The sequence below is a fragment of the Sphaeramia orbicularis genome, unplaced genomic scaffold, assembly GCF_902148855.1.
Source record: "Sphaeramia orbicularis unplaced genomic scaffold, fSphaOr1.1, whole genome shotgun sequence".
Lineage (NCBI taxonomy): Eukaryota > Metazoa > Chordata > Actinopteri > Kurtiformes > Apogonidae > Sphaeramia > Sphaeramia orbicularis.
In genome coordinates, this window is record NW_021941735.1 from 10,001 (window position 1) to 32,728 (window position 22,728).

At 49.7% G+C, this 22,728-nt stretch overlaps 1 pseudogene; it reads left to right on the top strand.

Annotated features, from left to right (window-relative positions):
• LOC115416897 (phosphatidylinositol 4,5-bisphosphate 3-kinase catalytic subunit alpha isoform-like) overlaps positions 1-20,761 on the top strand; it is a 27,918-nt pseudogene extending 7,157 nt beyond the window's left edge.
• The last annotated feature ends 1,967 nt before the right edge of the window (positions 20,762-22,728 follow it).

Sequence of the window (22,728 nt, forward strand, 5' to 3'; positions counted from 1 at the left end):
TTCTGTACTGTTTGTGTGGGTTCCTTCTGTTCTGTTTGTGTTGGTTCTTCTGTTCTGTTAGTGTGGGTTCTTCTGTTCTGTTTGTGTTGGTTCCTTTTGTTCTGTTTGTCGGTCGTCCTTTTCTGTTTGTGCGGGTTCTTGTGTTCGGTTTGCGTGGGTTCTTCTGTTTGGGTGGGTTTCTTCTTTTTGTGGGGGTTCTTTCTGTTCTGTTTGTGTGGGTTCCTTCTGTTGTGTTTGTCGGTTCTTCTGTTCTGCTTGTGTGGGTTCTCCTGTTCTGCTTGTGTGGGTTCTTCTGTTCTGTGTGTGGGTTCTTCTGTTCTGTGTGTGGGCTCTTCTGTTCTGTGTGTGGGTTCTTCTGTTCTGTGTGTGGGCTCTTCTGTTCTGTGTGTGGGTTCTTCTGTTCTGTGTGTGGGTTCTTCTGTTCTGTGTGTGGGTTCTTCTGTTCTGTTTGTGTGGGTTCTTCTGTTCTGTGTGTGGGTTCTCCTCCTCTTTCTGATGGTTCTTGTTGTTCTATGTTCCGTCTGTTTCAGGGATGATGGTCAGTCTGGAGTGTCTCAGAGAAACTCCTCTCCTCAGTATCAAACAGCAGCTGTTCACTGAGGCCAGGAAGTACCCACTGTACCACCTGCTGCAGGTACCACGACCTCTGACCTCTGACCCTGACCCTTAACCCTGACCCTGTTCCTAAGCCTAACTCTGCCTTCTGGTTGAACAGGAGGAGTCATGTTACATTTTTGTGGGCGTGACTCAGGAAGCAGAGAGGGAGGAGTTTTATGACGAGACACGGCGTCTCTGTGACCTTCGACTGTTTCATCCAATCCTGAAGGTCATCGAACCACTGGGCAACCGGGAGGAGAAGATCCTGAACCGGGAGATAGGTAAGACCTGATCCTGAACCAGGACAGAGGTAAGACCTGACCCTGAACCGGGACAGAGGTAAGACCTGATCCTGAACCGGGAGAGAGGTAAGACCTGACCCTGAACCGGGAGAGAGGTAAGACCTGACCCTGAACCAGGAGATAGGTGAGACCTGATCCTGAACCAGAACAGAGGTAAGACCTGACCCTGAACCGGGAGAGAGGTAAGACCTGACCCTGAACCAGGAGATAGGTAAGACCTGATCCTGAACCAGGACAGAGGTAAGACCTGACCCTGAACCGGGACAGAGGTAAGACCTGACCCTGAACCGGGACAGAGGTAAGACCTGATCCTGAACCGGGAGAGAGGTAAGACCTGACCCTGAACCGGGAGAGAGGTAAGACCTGACCCTGAACCAGGAGATAGGTAAGACCTGATCCTGAACCAGAACAGAGGTAAGACCAGGCCCTGAACCAGGAGATAGGTAAGACCTGATCCTGAACCAGGACAGAGGTAAGACCTGACCCTGAACCGGGACAGAGGTAAGACCTGACCCTGAACCGGGACAGAGGTAAGACCTGATCCTGAACCGGGAGAGAGGTAAGACCTGATCCTGAACCGGGAGAGAGGTAAGACCTGACCCTGAACCGGGAGAGAGGTAAGACCTGACCCTGAACCAGGAGATAGGTGAGACCTGATCCTGAACCAGAACAGAGGTAAGACCTGATCCTGAACCAGAACAGAGGTAAGACCAGGCCCTGAACCAGGAGATAGGTAAGACCTGATCCTGAACCAGGACAGAGGTAAGACCTGATCCTGAACTGGGACAGAGGTAAGACCTTTACTTACTGAACACCCAACCCAGTCCTTTAGGGCCCATGTCATACCCAACACCCTTCAACATCTCAGGTTCAAACAGATCTTATCAGGATCAAGTCCTCAAGGAGTGAAACTGAAAGAACCAAAAACTCCAGAAAACACAGAACCATCCATGAAACTCTGAAACACACAAGGTCAGACTAGGACCTGAGTCCATCTGCAGGTCAGACTAGGACCTGAGTTCAGGGTAGACGAGTCCTCAGGTCAGACTAGGACCTGAGTCCAGGGTAGACAAGTCCTAAGGTCAGACTAGGACCTGAGTGCAGGGTAGACAAGCCCTCAGGTCAGACTAGGACCTGAGTCCATCTGCAGGTCAGACTAGGACCTGAGTCCAGGGTAGACGAGTCCTAAGGTCAGACTAGGACCTGAGTGCAGGGTAGACAAGTCCTCAGGTCAGACTAGGACCTGAGTCCATCTGCAGGTCAGACTAGGACCTGAGTCCATCTGCAGGTCAGACTAGGACCTGAGTCCATCTGCAGGTCAGACTAGGACCTGAGTCCATCTGCAGGTCAGACTAGGACCTGAGTCCAGGGTAGACGAGTCCTAAGGTCAGACTAGGACCTGAGTGCAGGGTAGACAAGTCCTCAGGTCAGACTAGGACCTGAGTCCATCTGCAGGTCAGACTAGGACCTGAGTCCATCTGCAGGTCAGACTAGGACCTGAGTCCAGGGTAGACGAGTCCTCAGGTCAGACTAGGACCTGAGTCCATCTGCAGGTCAGACTAGGACCTGAGTCCATCTGTAGGTCAGACTAGGACCTGAGTCCATCTGCAGGTCAGACTAGGACCTGAGTCCGTCTGCAGGTCAGACTAGGACCTGAGTCCAGGGTAGATGAGGTGTCCTGGGTTCGACTCACCCGTCCTGGTCCCTGTCTGCAGGTTTTGCTATCGGAATGCCCATCTGTGAGTTCGAGATGATGAAGGACCCAGAGGTTCAGGACTTCCGACGCTCCATACTGAGCGTGTGCAGAGAGGCCATGGAGGAGAGAGAAGGGGGCGGGGCCCACAGCCAGGCGCTCTACGTTTACCCCCCCAACGTGGAATCGAGCCCCCAGCTGCCACAGCACATCTACAGCAAACTGGACAAAGGTACGTTCCGACCGAAGGTACCTGAAGAAGTACCCTGGACTTCCAATAAAACCCTTTAGACCAAACCCATGTGGACCCCAGATCAGGACCAGGACTTCTGCTCCGGTCCCACAGTCCACCAGTCCTGTCCACTGAAACCTGTTCTAACCCTCTAACCTGAGGACTAACCTGTACCGTACATCTGACTGAACCTGAAGGGGACCACCTGAAGGGGACCGCCATGGGGTCACTGGTCCATCCAGACCCCTGGTGACCACCCACAGACCTCAGAAGGAGCAGAACCCACCTTTAACATACAAAGCCAATGATACTTAGAGTGATCCAGGTCATCATCCACCTGGAGCAGGACTCCACCCTTTAAGGACTGTTGGAGGAACTGCTCCGTCAAGTCAGGGGGACCACAACATCTGGAACCAGCACTGATGGACCTGAGAGGGAACTGGACCAGAAACCTCCAACTGGGACTAGCATGATGATACCATGAACTGTCAGGGTGGGGTGGGGGGGCTACACCTGTGGGTACAGGTGGAGAACCTACAGCTGTGGGTACAGGTGGAGAACCTACACCTGTGGGTACAGGTGGAGAACCTACAGCTGTGGGTACAGGTGGAGAACTTACAGCTGTGGGTACAGGTGGAGAACCTACAGCTGTGGGTACAGGTGGAGAACCTACACCTGTGGGTACAGGTGGAGAACCTACACCTGTGGGTACAGGTGGTAACCTAAATCTACAGACTGGGACAGGCTGACCAGCAGACCCCCTCCCATGTGGTAGCTGAGGGTCCAGACTCACATGTATCAAATGGGGTCCTTCAGAGGTCAGCATTTGTAACCACACCTTCTACCTGTCTGTGTGTGTGTGTGTGTGTGTCTGTCTGTCTGTCTGTGTGTGTCTGTCTGTCTGTCTGTGTGTGTGTCTGTCTGTCTGTGTGTCTGTCTGTGTGTGTGTCTGTCTGTCCTTCTGTGTGTGTGTGTGTGTGTGTGTGTGTGTCTGTCTGTGTGTCTGTCTGTGTGTGTGTGTCTGTCTGTCCTTCTGTGTGTGTGTGTGTGTGTCTGTCTGTCTGTCTGTGTGTCTGTCTGTCTCCACAGGCAGGTTAATCGTGACCATCTGGGTGATCGTGTCTCCATCCAACTCCAAACAGAAGTACACTCTGAAGGTAACAGCACCACTGCCTGGACTGTGCACCTTACTCCAGATCTCACACCTGCACCTGCACCTGTACCTGCACCTGCACCTGTACCTGTACCTGTACCTGTACCTGTTCTGACTGTCTGTGTTCCTGTCTCCAGGTGAGTCATGACAGTTTACCTGAACAGCTGATCGCAGAGTCCATCAGGAAGAAAAGTCGATCCATGCACCTGTCGCCTCAGCAGCTCCGCCTCTGTGTCCAGGAGTACCAGGGACAGTACATTCTAAAGGTACACCTGTGCACCTGACCCACCTTTTCATCTGTCTCACCTCTCTATCTGTCTCACCTGTCTGTCTGTCTGTCTCACCTGTCTGTCTGTCTCACCTGTGTCTCTTTCTCTCCTCAGGTGTGTGGCTGTGATGAGTACCTGTTGGAGAAGTATCCTCTCAGTCAGTACAAGGTAACACCTGTGAACCAAACCTCATCTTCACCTGTCTGTCTGTCTGTCTGACCTGTCTGACCTGTCTGTCTGTCTGCAGTACATCCGCTCCTGCATCATCGTGGGTCGTCTTCCTCACCTCATGCTGGTCTCTAAAGACAGTCTGTACTCTCAGCTGTCTGTCTGTCTGCCTGTCTGTCTGTCTCACCTGTCTGACCTGTCTGTCTGTCTGCAGTACATCCGCTCCTGCATCATCGTGGGTCGTCTTCCTCACCTCATGCTGGTCTCTAAAGACAGTCTGTACTCTCAGCTGTCTGTCTGTCTGACCTGTCTGTCTGTCTCACCTGTCTGTCTGCAGTACATCCGCTCCTGCATCATCGTGGGTCGTCTTCCTCACCTCATGCTGGTCTCTAAAGACAGTCTGTACTCTCAGCTGTCTGTCTGTCTGCCTGTCTGTCTGTCTCACCTGTCTGACCTGTCTGTCTGTCTGCAGTACATCCGCTCCTGCATCATCGTGGGTCGTCTTCCTCACCTCATGCTGGTCTCTAAAGACAGTCTGTACTCTCAGCTGTCTGTCTGTCTGACCTGTCTGTCTGTCTCACCTGTCTGTCTGCAGTACATCCGCTCCTGCATCATCGTGGGTCGTCTTCCTCACCTCATGCTGGTCTCTAAAGACAGTCTGTACTCTCAGCTGCCGGCCTCTGGCTTCGTCACGCCCTCCTACAGGTAAACTCCTTTGTCCCGGTCCTTCCTGTGTACGGTCCAATCACAGCGCGGTCACATGTTTCACAGGCGTGTTGTGTGTGTTTCAGTCGTCGGACTCCTCAGCCGTCTCCCTGTCCGGGTGGAGGCGACGGTTCTCCTGCTCGTTCTCTGTGGGCGTTCAACACTCTGCTCCGAGTCCGACTGCTGTGTGCCACATATGTGAACGTCAACATCAGGGACATCGACAAGGTGAGACACCTGAGGATACACCTGTACACACCTGAGGATACACCTGAGGATACACCTGTACACACCTGTAGACACCTGAGGATACACCTGAGGATACACCTGTACACACCTGAGGATACACCTGAGGATACACCTGTACACACCTGAGGATACACCTGTACACACCTGTAGACACCTGAGGACACACCTGAGGATACACCTGAACACACCTGAACACACCTGTACACACCTGAGGATACACCTGTACACACCTGAGGATACACCTGAGGATACACCTGTACACACCTGAGGATACACCTGAGGATACACCTGAACACACCTGAGGATACACCTGAGGATACACCTGTACACACCTGAACACACCTGAGGATACACCTGTACACACCTGAGGATACACCTGAACACACCTGAGGATACACCTGTACACACCTGAACACACCTGAGGATACACCTGAACACACCTGTAGACACCTGAGGATACACCTGAACACACCTGTAGACACACTTGTAGAGAATAGAATAGAACTGAATGGAACTGAAGTGGTTTTAACATTTTGTGTGTCTGTTGTGTGTTTGTCTGTTGTGTGTTTGTATGTTGTGTGTATGTTTGGGTGTAGATTTATGTGAGGACAGGTATTTATCACGGCGGAGAACCACTGTGTGACAACGTAAACACACAAAGAGTCCCCTGTTCAAACCCCAGGTAATACACAACTACAGACACACAACCACAGACACACAACTACAGACACACAACCACAGACACACAACCACAGACACACAATGACCCAATCGAAGTTGATCCCATATTAAAGTCAATTACACGCTGCTTGAAAACATGTTGAAATCCATTTTGTATTGGTATTGGATGTGTGGTCACCATGTGGACCCTGTGGACCATGTGGACCCTGTGGACCATGTGGACCATGTGGGCCCTGTGGACCATGTAGACCCTGTGGTCACCATGTGGACCCTGTGGACCATTTAGACCCTGTGGTCACCATGTGGACCCTGTGGACCATTTAGACCCTGTGGTCACCAGGTGGACCCTGTGGACCCTGTAGACCCCCCTCTGGACTGAACACAGAACACAGAGGAGCCTGTTTACTGGTGCTTGGTACTGTTGCCGTTTCCATGGTAACCCAGCTCAAACTCCACCCCCTGTGTGTGTGTGTGTGTGTGTGTGTGTGTGTGTGTGTGTGTGTGTGCAGGTGGAATGAGTGGCTGACCTATGACATGTACCTGGCAGACCTGCCCCGATCAGCCCGCCTCTGCCTGTCAATCTGCTCTGTGAAGGGAAGGAAAGGAGCCAAGGAGGTAGGTGGGAGGAGCTAGAGGAGGAGGATGGAGGTAGAGGAGGGAGGAGCTAGAGGAGGAGGGATGAGTTAGTGCAGGAAGGATGAGTTAGAGGAGGGAGGAGCTAGAGGAGGAGGAGCTAAAGGAGGAGGGAGGAGCTAGTGCAGGAGGGAGGAGCTAGAGGAGGAGGAGCTGAAGGAGGAGGGAGGAGCTAGTTCAGGAGGGAGGAGCTAGAGGAGGAGGAGCTAGAGAAGGAGGGAGTGGAGGAGGGAGGAGCTAGAGGAGGATGGAGGAGCTTTTGGAGGAGGAGGGAGGAGCTATGGAGGAGGGAGGAGCTAGAAGAGGATGGAGGAGCTAGTGGAGGAGGAGGGAGGAGCTATGGAGGAGGGAGGAGCTAGTGACATGTCTGTCTGTCTGTCCTTCTACCTGTCTGTCTGTCTGTCCTTTTACCTATCTGTCTGTCCTTCTACCTGTCTGTCTATCCTTCTACCTGTCTGTCTGTCCTTCTATCTGTCTGTCTGTCCCTCTACCTGTCTGTCTGTCCTTCTACCTGTCTGTCTATCCTTCTACCTGTCTGTCTGTCCTTCTATCTGTCTGTCTGTCCCTCTACCTGTCTGTCTGTCCTTCTACCTGTCTGTCTGTCCTTTTACCTATCTGTCTGTCCTTCTATCTGTCTGTCTGTCCTTCTACCTGTCTGTCTGTCTGTCCTTTTACCTATCTGTCTGTCCTTCTACCTGTCTGTCTGTCCCTCTACCTGTCTGTCTGTCCTTTTATCTGTCTGTCTGTCCTTCTACCTGTCTGTCTGTCTGTCCTTTTACCTGTCTGTCTGTCCTTCTACCTGTCTGTCTGTCCTTCTACCTGTCTGTCTCTCTGTCCTTCAGGAACACTGTCCCCTTGCCTGGGGGAATGTAAACCTCTTTGACTACCAGGACATCCTGGTCTCTGGTAAAGTGGCTCTGAGTCTGTGGCCGGTCCCACATGGTCTGGAGGATCTGCTCAACCCTATAGGGGTGGCCGGGTCCAATCCCAACAAGGTACAGGACCTGTCTGTGTGCCTCTCCTCCACCTGTCTGTGTGTGTTTGACCTGTCTGCCTCTCCTCCACCTGTTTGTCTCTCATCTACCTGTCTGTTTGCATTTGACCCATCTGCTTCTCATTCAACTGTCTGTCTGTCTCTCCTCCACCTGTCTCTCTCTCTGTAGGAGACTCCCTGTGTGGAGCTGGAGTTCTCTTGGTTTAATCAGACTGTGGTTTTTCCTGATGAGCAGCAGATCGAAGAACATGCCAACTGGAGCATGAGCCGAGAACTGGGATACAACTACTGCCACAACCTGGTAACAACTGACAACTACAGACAGACAACTACTGACAACTACTGATACAACGACTGCCATAACCTGGTAACAACTGACAACTACACACAGACAAATACTGACAACTACTGATACAACTACTGACAACTACTGCCACAGCCTGGTAACAACTGACAACTACTGCCACAGCCTAGTAACAAATGACAACTACAGACTGACAACTACTGCCACAGCCTGGTAACAACTGACAACTACTGCCACAGCCTGGTAACAAATGACAACTACAGACTGACAACTACTGATACAACTACTGACAACTACTGCCACAGCCTGGTAACAACTGACAACTACTGCCACAGCCTAGTAACAAATGACAACTACAGACTGACAACTACTGACAACTACTGCCACAGCCTGGTAACAACTGACAACTACTGCCACAGCCTGATAACAAATGACAACTACAGACTGACAACTACTGATACAACTACTGACAACTACTGCCATAGCCTGGTAACAACTGACAACTGCTGATACAACTACTGCCACAGCCTGGTAACAAATGACAACTACAGACAGACAACTACTGACAACTACTGCCACAGCCTGGTAACAAATGACAACTACAGACAGACAACTACTGACAACTACTGCCACAGCCTGGTAACAGCTGACAACTACTACTGACAACTACTGACAGACAACTACTGCCACAACCTGGTAACAAGTGACAACTACAGACAGACAACTACTGACGACTACTGCCACAGCCTGGTAACAACTGACAACTACTGACAATCACTGCCACGGCCTGGTAACACACACAGGACAAGCAGATGTCCACAGACGGACACGCGTCCATGTGTGTCCCAGTATGACCATTGTCCGTGTTTGTCCATGTGTGTCTCAGAGCAGTCGTCTGGCCTGTGACAGCACCGTTTCAGCTGCAGATGCTGAACAGCTTCGCTCTCTCTGCTCTAAGGATCCTCTGTACGAGCTGTCAGAGCAAGAGAAGGACTTCCTCTGGAGGCACAGGTGAGCCCAGGGGGCGGGGCTTGATGCAGGTTAGGACACGTGTCCTCGTACCTCTGTGTACTCGGTGTTGTGCTAACCCTGACGGGCAGCCTTGTGTCCGTTCCAGGCATTACTGCGTCAACATCCCGGAGTCGCTGCCCAAACTGCTGCTGTCGGTCAAATGGAACTCCAGAGACGAAGTGTGTCAGGTACGGAGCACGCTCACACCTGTTTGTGTTTGCTTTGGGGGCGTGTCCTTCAGGCTTTGCTTGTCCTCAGATGTACTGTCTGCTGAAGGAGTGGCCTCTGATGGAGCCCGAGTCGGCGCTGGAGCTCCTGGACTGTAACTTTCCCGATCCGATGGTTCGAGAATTCGCTCTGCGTTGTTTGGTTCAGGGTCTGACCGACGACAAACTGTCGCAGTACCTGCTGCAGCTGGTACAGGTGAGTCCACAGGTACAGGTGGCACAGGTGAGTCCACAGGTGCAGCTGGTCCAGGTGAGTCCACAGGTACAGGTGGTACAGGTGAGGTACAGGTGAGTCCACAGGTACAGGTGGTGTGGACGTCCTGCTGTTCCTGACAGAATGTTCTGGGTTCCACTGTTGTCCTTGTGTCCAGGTGTTAAAGTATGAGATGTACCTGGACAACCCCCTGGCTCGTTTCCTCATCAAAAAAGCTCTGACCAATCAGAGGATCGGACACTTCTTCTTCTGGCATCTGAAGTGAGTATTTACACCTGAACAGGTAAAGGAACACTCGACGTTCCCTGCTCAGGTACTAACAGGTGACTTTTGAACAGATCGGAGATGCACAATAAGACGGTGTCTCGGCGGTTCGGTCTGCTGTTGGAGGCCTTCTGCAGAGCCTGTGGGATGTACCTGAAGCACCTGAACCGACAGGTGAGGGCCTGCGCTGCTGCACATATGTGCTCCCACCTGGAGGCGGGGCTTGGGTTTGACTGACATGTCTGTGGTGGTGCAGGTGGAGGCCATGGACAAACTGGTGAACCTGACGGACACCCTGAAACAAGAGAAGAAGGACGAGACACAGAAGGTAAGACAGACACAGGGACCAGGGCCCGGCGGGACCAGGACCCAGTGGGACGTCTATTAGGGTGGTCCAACAATCCTGGTCAAAAATACAGTTTCAGATAACCTCCATTAGAACCCTGCATGAGGTTTATTCATTCAAAGATGATTTAGGAAAAACAATGGAAGAAAAAGCAGATGTTTTAGAGGTTGAACAAGTTGCTGAAGTTTCCTGTAAATGGACTAATTGTTCATTTTCAGCACAGACGAGCTGAGCTGTAAGAGAAGAGCAGGACTATCAGAACCAAGGTCTGAGGGATTCAGCTACAAATATACGGGTGAAGTAACTCCGCCCACATCTGTGGTACTGGAGTAAATATATGGATGAAGTAACTCCGCCCACATCTGTGGAACTGGAGTAAATATATGGATGAAGTAACTCCGCCCACATCTGTGGTACTAGAGTAAATATATGGATGAAGTAACTCCGCCCACATCTGTGGTACTGGAGTAAATATATGGATGAAGTAACTCCACCCACATCTGTGGAACTGGAGTAAATATATGGATGAAGTAACTCCGCCCACATCCGTGGTACTGGAGTAAATATATGGATGAAGTAACTCCGCCCACATCTGTGGTACTGGAGTAAATATATGGATGAAGTAACTCCGCCCACATCTGTGGAACTGGAGTAAATATATGGATGAAGTAACTCCGCCCACATCTGTGGTACTAGAGTAAATATATGGATGAAGTAACTCCGCCCACATCTGTGGTACTGGAGTAAATATATGGATGAAGTAACTCCGCCCACATCTGTGGTACTGGAGTGTAGAACTGGTTGTGGTCCATTCTGTGACTCCAGTGTGACACCAGAGCAGAAGCAGCTGATGGTGGACACCCTGATGTTAAATGCAGGTTCTTTGGTTCCTCTAAAGCGTTGGGATGTCCTTCATCCATCAGATTGTGAAGGGAAGCAGATCAGGGCTTTTGTCCCCACCAGCACCATGCGTTTGTTTGAACCTTTGGATCTGCCACAAACATTCTGAACAGTTCCTCCAGTAGACTGGGCTGATGATGCAGACTTTCAGAAGGAGGAGAAAACTGGGCATTCCACTAAGCTGTCAGTGATGTCACTGACAGAGGGGCGGAGCTTATTCCAGACTTCAACTGGAGCCGAACAACAAATGCAGATCACAAACAGTACTGGCAACAAGTTGTCAAAGAACACAGGAACATTTTTGGTCATTTCAATAAACCAACAGTAGTTGTTGGACTTTCTAAGGAACATTTTCTGTGAGTGTCAGTTTGATTTGGAGAATAAAATGACAGATTCTTCTAATCTGCCTTATTCATTTGGACAGTTCTGTTAGAGTATATAGAGACATCTGCACCTGTCTGGGACACCTCTGAATATGAATTAATTTGCATCAAATTTGGACCGAAGTAATTTGACCAGATATGGAACCAAATGCAGGGTTTGAATCCAGAGAATCTGAAAACACATTTTTTTGGACCACCCCACCGTCTGTCAGTTCAGCCTTTGGATCTGTCCCACATCACTCACACCCTTCTGACGCCCTCTCATGCTCTGTCATTGGTGGACTGGAACCTGCTGCTGCGCTGTGATTGGCTGACAGACCCAGATGAAGTTCCTGGTTGAACACATGTCTCGTCCAGATTACATGGAGGCGCTGCAGGGCTTCGTGTCCCCCCTGAACCCGGTCCACCAGCTGGGGAACCTCAGGTAAGACCTGAACCAAAGTCATCTGGGTCCCGTCGTAGCTTTGACGGACGTTTACGAACACAAACACTGATCTGAGCTGAACCCTCGTCAGGTTGGAGGAGTGCAGGATCATGTCGTCTGCAAAACGACCGCTGTGGTTGAACTGGGAAAACCCCGACATCATGTCTGAGCTGCTCTTCACCAACAACGAGATCATCTTCAAAACGGAGACGGTAACTATGGCCGCTAACGGCACAACCTGCTTACAGGCTGGGGGATTGTGGGTAATGGAGTGTTCCTGCTGACAGGCTGGTGCATTGTGGGTAATGCAGTGCTTGTGTTGCAGACCTGCGACAGGACATGCTGACTCTGCAGATCATTAAGATCATGGAGAACATCTGGCAGAACCAGGGCCTGGACCTGCGGTAAGACCAGGTCACATGACCACAGAAGGGGGCGGGGCCATCAGCACACGCCTGGCTAACCGTGTTCTGTGTGTGTGTATGTGTGTGTGTTAGCATGTTGCCGTACGGCTGCCTGTCCATCGGTGACTGTGTGGGTCTGATCGAGGTGGTGAAGAACAGTTTCACCATCATGCAGATCCAGTGTAAAGGAGGACTGAAGGGGGCGCTGCAGTTCAACTCCAACACTCTGCACCACTGGATAAAGGACAAGAACAAAGGAGAGGCGTAAGAGCACCTGGTACCAACTGGTACCCATCTGTACACCTATAACTGTTCACCTGTTTCCTGTTGACCTGTACCTGTTCACCTGGTACCTGTTCACCTGGTACCTGTTGACCTGTTCACCTGTACCTGTTCACCTGGTACCTGTTCACCTGTACCTGTTCACCTGGTACCTGTTGACCTGTTTCCTGTTCACCTGTACCTGTTCACCTGTTTCCTGTTCACCTGTACCTGTTCACCTGGTACCTGTTCACCTGGTACCTGTTGACCTGTTTCCTGTTCACCTGTTTCCTGTTCACCTGTTCACCTGGTACCTGTTCACCTGTACCTGTTCACCTGGTACCTGTTGACCTGTTTTCCTGTTCACCTGTACCTGTTCACCTGTTTCCTGTTCACCTGTACCTGTTCACCTGGTACCTGTTCACCTGGTACCTGTTGACCTGTTTCCTGTTCACCTGTACCTGTTCACCTGTTTCCTGTTCACCTGTACCTGTTCACCTGGTACCTGTTCACCTGTACCTGTTCACCTGGTACCTGTTCACCTGGTACCTGTTCAGCTGGTACCTGTGTCCTTTTCACCTGGTACCTGTTCATCTGTACCTGTTCACCTGGTACCTGTTCAAATGGTACCTGTGTCTTTTTCACCTGGTACCTGTTCACCTGGTACCTGTTCACCTGTTTCCTGTTCACCTGTACCTGTTCACCTGGTACCTGTTCACCGGTTTCCTGTTCACCTGGTACCTGTTTCCTTTTCACCTGGTACCTGTATACCTGGTGCCTGTTCACCTGGTACCTGTTTCCTTTTCACCTGTACCTGTTCACCTGTTTACTGTTCACCTCGGTACCTGTTCACCTGTTCCTGTTCACCTGGTACATGTTCACCTGTACCCATGGTACCTGTTCACCTGTACCCCTGGTACCTGTTCACATGTACCTGTCACCGGTTTCCTGTTCACCTGGTACCTGTTTCCTTTTCACCTCGGTACCTGTCTACCTGTTTCCTGTTCACCTGGTATCTGTTCACCGGTTTCCTGTTCACTGAACCTGTTTCCTTTTCACCTGGTACCTGTCTACCTGTTTACTGTTCACCTGGTACTGTTCACTGTTTACTGTTCACCTGTACCTGTACCTGTTCACTGAATGTTCACTAGTACCTGTTCACCTGTACCTGTTCACCGTACTGTCCATCTATTATTTACCTGTCTCTCTCTCACCTGTCTGTCTGTCTCAGGTATGACAGGGCATAGAACTGTTCATCGTTCCTGTGCTGGTTACTGTGGTCTCACTGTCTCACCTGTCTGTCTCACCTGTCTCTCTCTCTCACCTGTCTGTCTGTCTCAGGTATGACAGGGCCATGGACCTGTTCACTCGTTCCTGTGCTGGATACTGTGTGTCTCACCTGTCTGTTGTCTGTCTTTCTCACCTGTCTCTCTCTCTCTCTCTCACCTGTCTGTCTGTCTCAGGTATGACAGGGCCATAGACCTGTTCACTCGTTCCTGTGCTGGATACTGTGTGTCTCACCTGTCTGTTTGTCTGTCTTTCTCACCTGTCTCTCTGTCTCTCTCCTCTCACCGTTTCTCTCTCTCTCACCGTCTGTCTGTCTCAGGTATGACAGGGCCATAGACCTGTTCACTCGTTCCTGTGCTGGATACTGGTGTCTACCTGTCGTTTGTCTGTCTTTCTCACCTGTCTCTCTCGATCTCTCTCTCTCTCACCTGTCTGTCGTCTCAGGTATGACAGGGGCCATAGGACCTGTTCACTCGTTACTGTGCTGGATACTGTGGTCTCACCTGTCTGTCTTGTCGTCTTTCTCACCTGTCTCTCCTATCTCTCCTCTCTCTTTTTTTCCCCTAAACCTGTTTCTACTTCTCTTCACCTGTCTGTCTGTCTCAGGTATGACAGGGCCATAGACTGTTCACTCGTTCCTGGCTGGATACTGTGTTGCCACCTTCATCCTGGGAATAGGAGACCGCCCAACTCTACCATCATGGTGAAGGAGAACGGAAGGTGAGAAGACAGACAGACAGGTGAGACAGGACAGACAGGTGAGACACAGGTGAGACACACACACAGACAGACAGACAGGTGAGACAGAAAGACAGACAGGTGAGACACACAGACAGACAGGTGAGACACACACAGACAGACAGGTGAGACACAGGTGAGACACACACACAGACAGACAGACAGGTGAGACAGAAGACAGACAGGTGAGACAGACAGACAGACAGGTGAGACACACACAGGACCAGACAGACAGGTGAGTGAGACAGACAGACAGACAGGTGAGACACACAGACAGACAGGTGAGGGGGACAACAGGTGGACACTGAGGACTGAAGGACAGCAGGTATAAACTTTTAGTTCTCCTCATTCTTCTTCTTCTCCTCTCTTTTCTCCTTCAGTTGTTCCATATTGACTTCGGACACTTCCTGGATCATAAGAAGAAGAAGTTTGGATATAAACGGAGCAGGTGTGCCCTTCGTCCTGAAGCCAGGACTTCCTGATCGTCATCAGTAAAGGAGTCCAGGAGTCCACCAAGACCAAGGAGTTCGACAGGTACCACCCGTCTGTCTGTCTGACCCTAGGACCGTCTGACTGTCTGTCTGTCCTCTGAGGTTAGCCTACCTGTCTGTCTGTCTGTCTGTCTGTCCAGGTTCCAGGGGCCTCATGTTCACAGACTTGCGTGGATTTCATCGGTAAACCTGGCGTACGCCCAACTCCAGAAAAGTCCGAATGTATAAAAAAATCCAGGGGCCTCATGTATAAAGTGTGCGTACGCACATAAACCTGGCGTACGCTCTTTTCCACGCTCACGTTCAGATGTATAAAGAGTGTAATGACTGTGGAAATGTGCGGTCCTTCATGCCAACTCCACAGCTGGAGTTCACAGGTTTCTAGTGTTTGGAACCTTTGGAGACACTGAGAGGAGACACTGAGGAACTGTTAATAATGTGAAAAAGGTCATTCCTCCGACTGATGTGCACATCAGAGATACACAGAAGAACAATGAACACACTGACACCTCATCCTACTGTCAGAGCAGCACATCCACCACCAGAACCAGAACCAACCAGAACCAGACCAACCCTGGACCATCAAAGCCAGTCCTGCCCAGAGGACATTCAGCACAACCATATAAGAGAGAAGGACCCAGAATTCACTGGTTGATAAATGTAGTCTTCATGTCTGTGAGAACATTTATAGTCGGTCCAGTTGCTCATTGACTCGCCCATTGTCCTCATGATGTCCTCTGGTGACCCGGGTCAGCACGGACCCATGTCGGTCGGCTGGCATCAGCAGTGGGCTGTGGTGGACCGGAGGACCGGCTAACACTGGAGTCCACAGAAGCCTGTGTGACAGGAGGATGGTCCTGGGTCTGAGCGTCTGCTGTGGCACTGGTGGAGATAGAATGAGGGATTCAACAGGAGTCAGTCTGGGATCTGCTCTGGGATCTGCTCTGGGATCTGCTCTGGGATCTGCTCTGGAATCTGCTCTGGGATCTGCTCTGGTGAATCTGCTCTGGGATCTGCTGACATGATCACGACATGAACCTGTATCTAGTTCAGGCTGTGCTCAGACTGTGGATGACCTGTAGAATGAACTCATGTGACTGACCCTCATACTAAACCTGTATTTACCTGGTGCTGGTCCCAGTCAGTCCAGTCAGACCAGTGTCACCCACAGTATCGTCCACTTTCTGCTCAGTCTCAGTTCGTCTCTTTTCTTCTTCCTCCTGTTTCGTCCTCCGCTTCGCGTCCACCTTGACGTCATCATCTGATCCTGCAGACAGGTGAATCCCAGAGGAAATCCCACCTGCAGACCCCGTTTATACTCATTTGCATATTTAGATGTGGGCGTGGAGAGGGAGGAGTCAGGTACTCCAACATATGAGCTCAGTTCCAGCTGATTGGATGAATAAAGGAAGTGTACGTGGATTCTGACATACGCTCAGTTTTATACATCTGGATTTTTTTGTGCGTTCGGACTTTTCTGGATTTGGGCGTACGCCAGGTTTACCGATGAAATCCACGCAAGTCTGTGAACATGAGGACCCAGAAGATGTGTTACAAAGCCTACCTTGCCATCCGTACTCATGTCTGTCTGTCTGTCTGTGTGCCTGTCTGTCTGTCCAGGTTCCAGGAGATGTGTTACAAAGCCTACCTTGCCATCCGTACTCATGTCTGTCTGTGTGCCTGTCTGTCTGTCCAGGTTCCAGGAGATGTGTTACAAAGCCTACCTTGCCATCCGTACTCATGTCTGTCTGTGTGCCTGTCTGTCTGTCCAGGTTCCAGGAGATGTGTTACAAAGCCTACCTTGCCATCCGTACTCATGCCAGTCTCTTCATTAACCTCTTCTCGTTACTCCTCGGCTGTGGGATGCCTGAGCTGCAGAGTTTTGACGACATCGCCTACCTGAGGAAAACACTGGCACTGGGTGAGACAGACAGGCACACAGACACACAGACAGACAGACACACAGACAGAAAGGCAGGCAGACAGGATGAACAGACAGACTGGCACACAGACAGACAGACAGGATGAACTGACAGACAGATAGGATGAACAGACAGACAGGCAGACAGACAGGATGAACAGGCAGACAGACAGGATGAACAGACAGACAGGCAGACAGACAGGATGAACAGACAAACAGGATGAACTGACAGACACACAGACAGACAAGATGAACAGACAGACAGACAGGCTGAACAGACAGACAGGATGAACTGACAGACAGACAGACAGACAAGATGAACAGACAGACAGGCAGACAGACAGGATGAACAGACAGACAGACAGGATGAACTGACAGACAAGATGAACAGACAGGCAGACAGACAGGATGAACTGACAGACAGACAAGATGAACAGACAGACACACAGACAGACAAGATGAACAGACAGGCAGACAGACAGACAGGATGAACTGACAGACAGACAGGATGAACAGGCAGACAGGATGAACAGACAGACACACAGACAGACAAGATGAACAGACAGGCAGACAGACAGACAGGATGAACTGACAGACAGACAGGATGAACAGGCAGACAGGATGAACAGACAGACACACAGACAGACAAGATGAACAGACAGGCAGACAGACAGGATGAACTGACAGACAGACAAGATGAACAGACAGACACACAGACAGACAGATGAACAGACAGACAGACAGATGAACAGACAGACACACAGACAGACAGGATGAACAGACAGACAGGATGAACAGACAGGTTTCTAGTCACTAGAACCTGGTCTACTGTTTGTAGGGATGACAATCAACAAGAATTTAACGATTCCGATTCATTATCAGTTCTCTTGTTGATTCTCATTGGGTGAAGGAATAAAAGTACAAACAGGTGTGTTTGCATTAATTGTCTTTTGTATTTCCATCTGCACAGAAAATAAAACATATACAGTATGAACAAATAATAAGAACAGATGATGCTGGGCCGGTTCGGGGGGGGGGGGGGGGGGGGGGGGGGGTACAGTGACAGTGAAACTCCAGACTCTTTACTAATTCCTCTTTTGCTTAATTTCTTCTACATGGAACTGGTTCCACTCTGCTCGTCTCCTGTTGTTGTGCTCCTCATTTCCTTTCCTCTACCTTCACAAACTTGTATTTGAGGGGTAGGACGTTTGTTGGACGCACTGGAACCAGAACTGGGCCCAGATGACGGTCTGGTGTTCACTCTGACACTAGATTCACAAGCACCGCTGAGTAGAGAATCAAATGAATCACATGTGGACGAATGTTTGAGCAGACTGGAGGGAGTCCACCTTTAGAAGAAATGGAAGATCTGACAGAGTTCAGCTGGACCTGGTGTGGTCTGTTTAGACCTGGTGTGGTCTGTTTGGACCTGCTGTGGTCTGTTTGGACCTGGTGTGGTTTGTTTGGACCTGGTGTGGTCTGTTTAAACCTGGTGTGGTCTGTTTAAACCTGGTGTGGTCTGTCTGGACCTGGTCTGGTCTGTTTAGACATGGTGTGGTCTGTTTGGACCTGGTGTGGTCTGTTTAGACCTGGTGTGGTTTGTTTGGACCTGGTGTGGTCTGTTTAGACCTGGTGTGGTCTGTTTGGACCTGGTGTGGTCTGTTTAAACCTGGTGTGGTCTGTTTAGACCTGGTGTGGTTTGTTTGGACCTGGTGTGGTCTGTTTAGACCTGGTGTGGTCTGTTTGGACCTGGTGTGGTCTGTTTGGACCTGGTGTGGTCTGTCTGGACCTGGTGTGGTCTGTTTAGACCTGGTGTGGTCTGTTTAGACCTGGTCTGGTCTGTTTAGACATGGTGTGGTCTGTTTGGACCTGCTGTGGTCTGTTTGGACCTGGTGTGGTCTGTTTGGACCTGGTGTGGTCTGTTTGGACCTGGTGTGGTCTGTTTAAACCTGGTGTGGTCTGTTTAGACCTGGTGTGGTTTGTTTGGACCTGGTGTGGTCTGTTTAGACCTGGTGTGGTCTGTTTGGACCTGGTGTGGTCTGTTTGGACCTGGTGTGGTCTGTTAGACCTGGTCTGGTCTGTTTAGACATGGTGTGGTCTGTTTGGACTGGTGTGGTCTGTTTGGGACCTGGTGTGGTCTGTTTAGACCTGGTGTGGTCTGTTTGGACCTGGTTGTGGTCTGTTTAGACCTGGTGTGGTCTGTTTAGACCTGGTGTGGTCTGTTTAGACCTGGTCTGGTCTGTTTAGACCTGGTGTGGTCTGTTGGACCTGGTGTGGTCTGTTTGGACCTGGTGTGGTCTGTTTAGACCTGGTGTGGTCTGTTTGGACCTGGTGTGGTCTGTTTGGACCTGGTGTGGTCTGTTTAGACCTGGTGTGGTCTGTTTGGACCTGGTGTGGTCTGTTTGGACCGTTTCTGACCAAAACAATGCAGCATATGTGTGACATCATCGCGCATGCACAACGGAGGCAGAATCGATCAGCAGAATCGTGAAGCAGGCAAACTATTCCAAGGAATCGAGCTGATGGGATCCGTTCTCAAAAGAACCGGTTCTCGATTCCCATCCCTAAGTGTCTGGAACCTGTTCTCTATGGTTCCAGGTGTTTCCAACAGAACCTCCTTTTCCTGTGAACGCCACCTGTGTTTGGGTGGAATCAGGGTGGATTTGGTCCAACCCCAGACCGGTCCTGGTGTGGTTCTGGTGTGGTTCTGGTGTGGTCTTGGTGTGGTTCTGGTGTGGTCTTGGTGTGGTTCTGGTGTGGTCTTGGTGTGGTCTTGGTGTGGTCTTGGTGTGGTCCTGATGTAGTTCTGGTGTGGTCCTGGTGTGGTTCTGGTGTGGTTCTGGTGTGGTCTTGGTGTGGTTCTGGTGTGGTCTTGGTGTGGTCTTGGTGTGGTTCTGGTGTGGTCCTGATGTAGTTCTGGTGTGGTCCTGGTGTGGTTCTGGTGTGGTCCTGATCCTTTGGACTTCCGTTGGACCTCCTTTAGACCCTGCCTGTCCACGTCTGAACCCATTGGATCAGATCAGACCAGTACCAGGGTTTGGACCTGGTGTAGACAGAACATTAGTGACAATGTAGTTGGATGACCAGCTTCACTCATGGGTGTGTGTGGGTGTGTGTGTGTGTGTGTGTGTGTGTGTGTTTCAGAGAAGAGCCAACAGGAGGCGCTGGAGTATTTCACCAAACAGATGAACGACGCCCACCACGGAGGGTGGAGCACCAAGATGGACTGGATCTTCCACACCATCAGACACATGCCCAACGAACACTGACAGTACACAAATACACACACACACACACCATCAGACACATGCCCAACGAACACTGACAGTACACAAATACACACACACACACACACAGACTGTATTGCACTCCTTTATGCAGATGTGGGTTCATTTCTTAAACTGTTTCAGGTCCAGACTCTGTAGACTCAGTAGATTTTAGATTGACTGTGTTTATTTGTGGGCGGTCGTCATAGCAACAAGAATCTCAGGGTCAGAGGTCATTGAGGAAGCCAAAGGCATGCTGGGAAAAGAAGAGGGTGGAGTCAAAGTCTTCCTGTTCGCTGTTGTAGCAGAACTGAACTGAACTCAAGGAAAACCAGCAAAGACGACACTGTGAGCAATAACCAATACCTGATCAATAACCAATATCTGGTCAATAACAATACCTGATCAATAACCAATACCTGATAAATAACAATACCTGATCAATAACCCTCCAATACCTGATCAATAACCCTCCAATACCTGACCAATAACCAATACCTGATCAATAACCAATATCTGGTCAATAACAACACCTGATCAATAACCCTCCAATACCTGATCAATAACTCTCCAATACCTGATCAATAACCCTCCAATACCTGATCAATAACCAATACCTGATCAATAACTCTCCAATACCTGATCAATAACCCTCCAATACCTGATCAATAAACAATACCTGATCAATAACCCTCCAATACCTGATCAATAACAATACCTGATCAATAACTCTCCAATACCTGATCAATAACCCTCCAATACCTGATCAATAACCAATACCTGATCAATAACCACAAATCTCATAATGATGAGAGACAATCAGGGCATCTGGCCAATGGGGGGCTGGGGGTGGGTGTGGCCAACGCCTCCAATCGGACCAATCAGGAGGTCATTGGTATTATTAGTTATTTAATGAACTCTGTGTTTAGGCTCCACCCTCGGCCAATCAGGTGTCTTTTACCAGATTGTACTGTGACATCATCACACATATCAGCTTTAATCAGGGACAATCTGAGCCAATCAGCTGCTGCTGAGTCACTAGCCTCCAGCAGTGGGCTAATGTTAGCTGCTAGCTTCTAACAGTGGGCTAATGTTAGCCACTAGCCTCCAGCAGTGAGCTAATATTCGCTGCTAGCCTCCAGCAGTGGGCTAACATTAGCCAGTAGCCTCCAGCAGTGGGCTACTATTAGCTGCTAGCCTTCAGCAGTGGGCTAATGTTAGCCACTAGCCTCCAGCAGTGAGCTAATGTTAGCTGCTAGCCTTCAGCAGTGGGCTAATGTTAGCCACTAACCTCCAGCAGTGGGCTAATGTTAGCCGCTAGCCTCCAGCAGTGGGCTAATGTTAGCTGCTAGCCTCCAGCAGTGGGCTCATGTTAGCTGCTAGCCTCCAGCAGTGGGATAATGTTAGCTGCTAGCTTCCAACAATAAGATAGAGTTAATCTTTCACCTGCAATACCGAGATAGTGTTAGCCACTAGCCTCCAGTGCTAAGCTAGGCTTAGATATTAGCCTGAGGTAGAATTAGCCTGTAGCCTCCACAGCTGTTATTGTTTACCTGCTAGCCTCCTGTACTAAGACAGCCATTAGCCATCAGCCTCTGGTGCTAAGCTAGCTTTAGCCTCCTTCACTAAGCTGGCATTAGCCACCAACCTCCAGTGCTAAATGAACCATTAACACTACAGAGCTAAGCCAGCATTGGCTGTTAGCCTCTAGTGCTAAGCTAGGTGTTTGTCGTTAGCACTCTAATTTAAGTTAGTTAGCATCAGCGTAGCATCAGCAGCAGTTTGAAGGGTCAGAGGTCAGACAACCTGGCCACGCCCACTGCTGTGCATGTGTCTGATCAGTGTTATTATTGATTAGTGATGTGTTTAGTGCATGACGGACATATGATCAGTTTATGTTCAGTATTGATCTGTGACCGTCAAATATTGATCTGTTCATCGTCTCCTCGTTCCAACTCCAACATACGACATTTTTACAACATTTAAATAAATATTTATACAAATATGTATACAAATATTTCAGACTGCTGTTTGACACTCAGCATTTCTGTGACTCCGCCCAAACAGGAAGCGAATGTGTTTTTAAAATTATTCATGACAGGGTTTGACCTTTCTACTGAAAATAAAAACATCTGAATGTTAAAATATGAAGAAAATGTTATTTTCTTTGTACCACTTGTATTTTTTCACTATTTCCTACGTTACTAAATATGACAAAAATGAGGCGTACGTTCAGAAAACCCCGTTTGGACTGTCCTGACTTTTCTGAACCGTAAATCTACCTGTTGTTTACTGTGAGTTCAGTCTGTACACAAACATGTTTACTGTGAGTTCAGTCTGTACACAAACATGTTTACTGTGAGTTCAGTCTGTACACAAACATGTTTATTGTGAGTTCAGTCTGTACACAAACATGTTTACTGTGAGTTCAGTCTGTACACAAACATGTTTACTGTGAGTTCAGTCTGTACACAAACATGTTTACTGTGAGTTCAGTCTGTACACAAACATGTTTACTGTGAGTTCAGTCTGTACACAAACATGTTTACTGTGGACTCAGTCTGTACACAAACATGTTTACTGTGGACTCAGTCTGTACACAAACATGTTT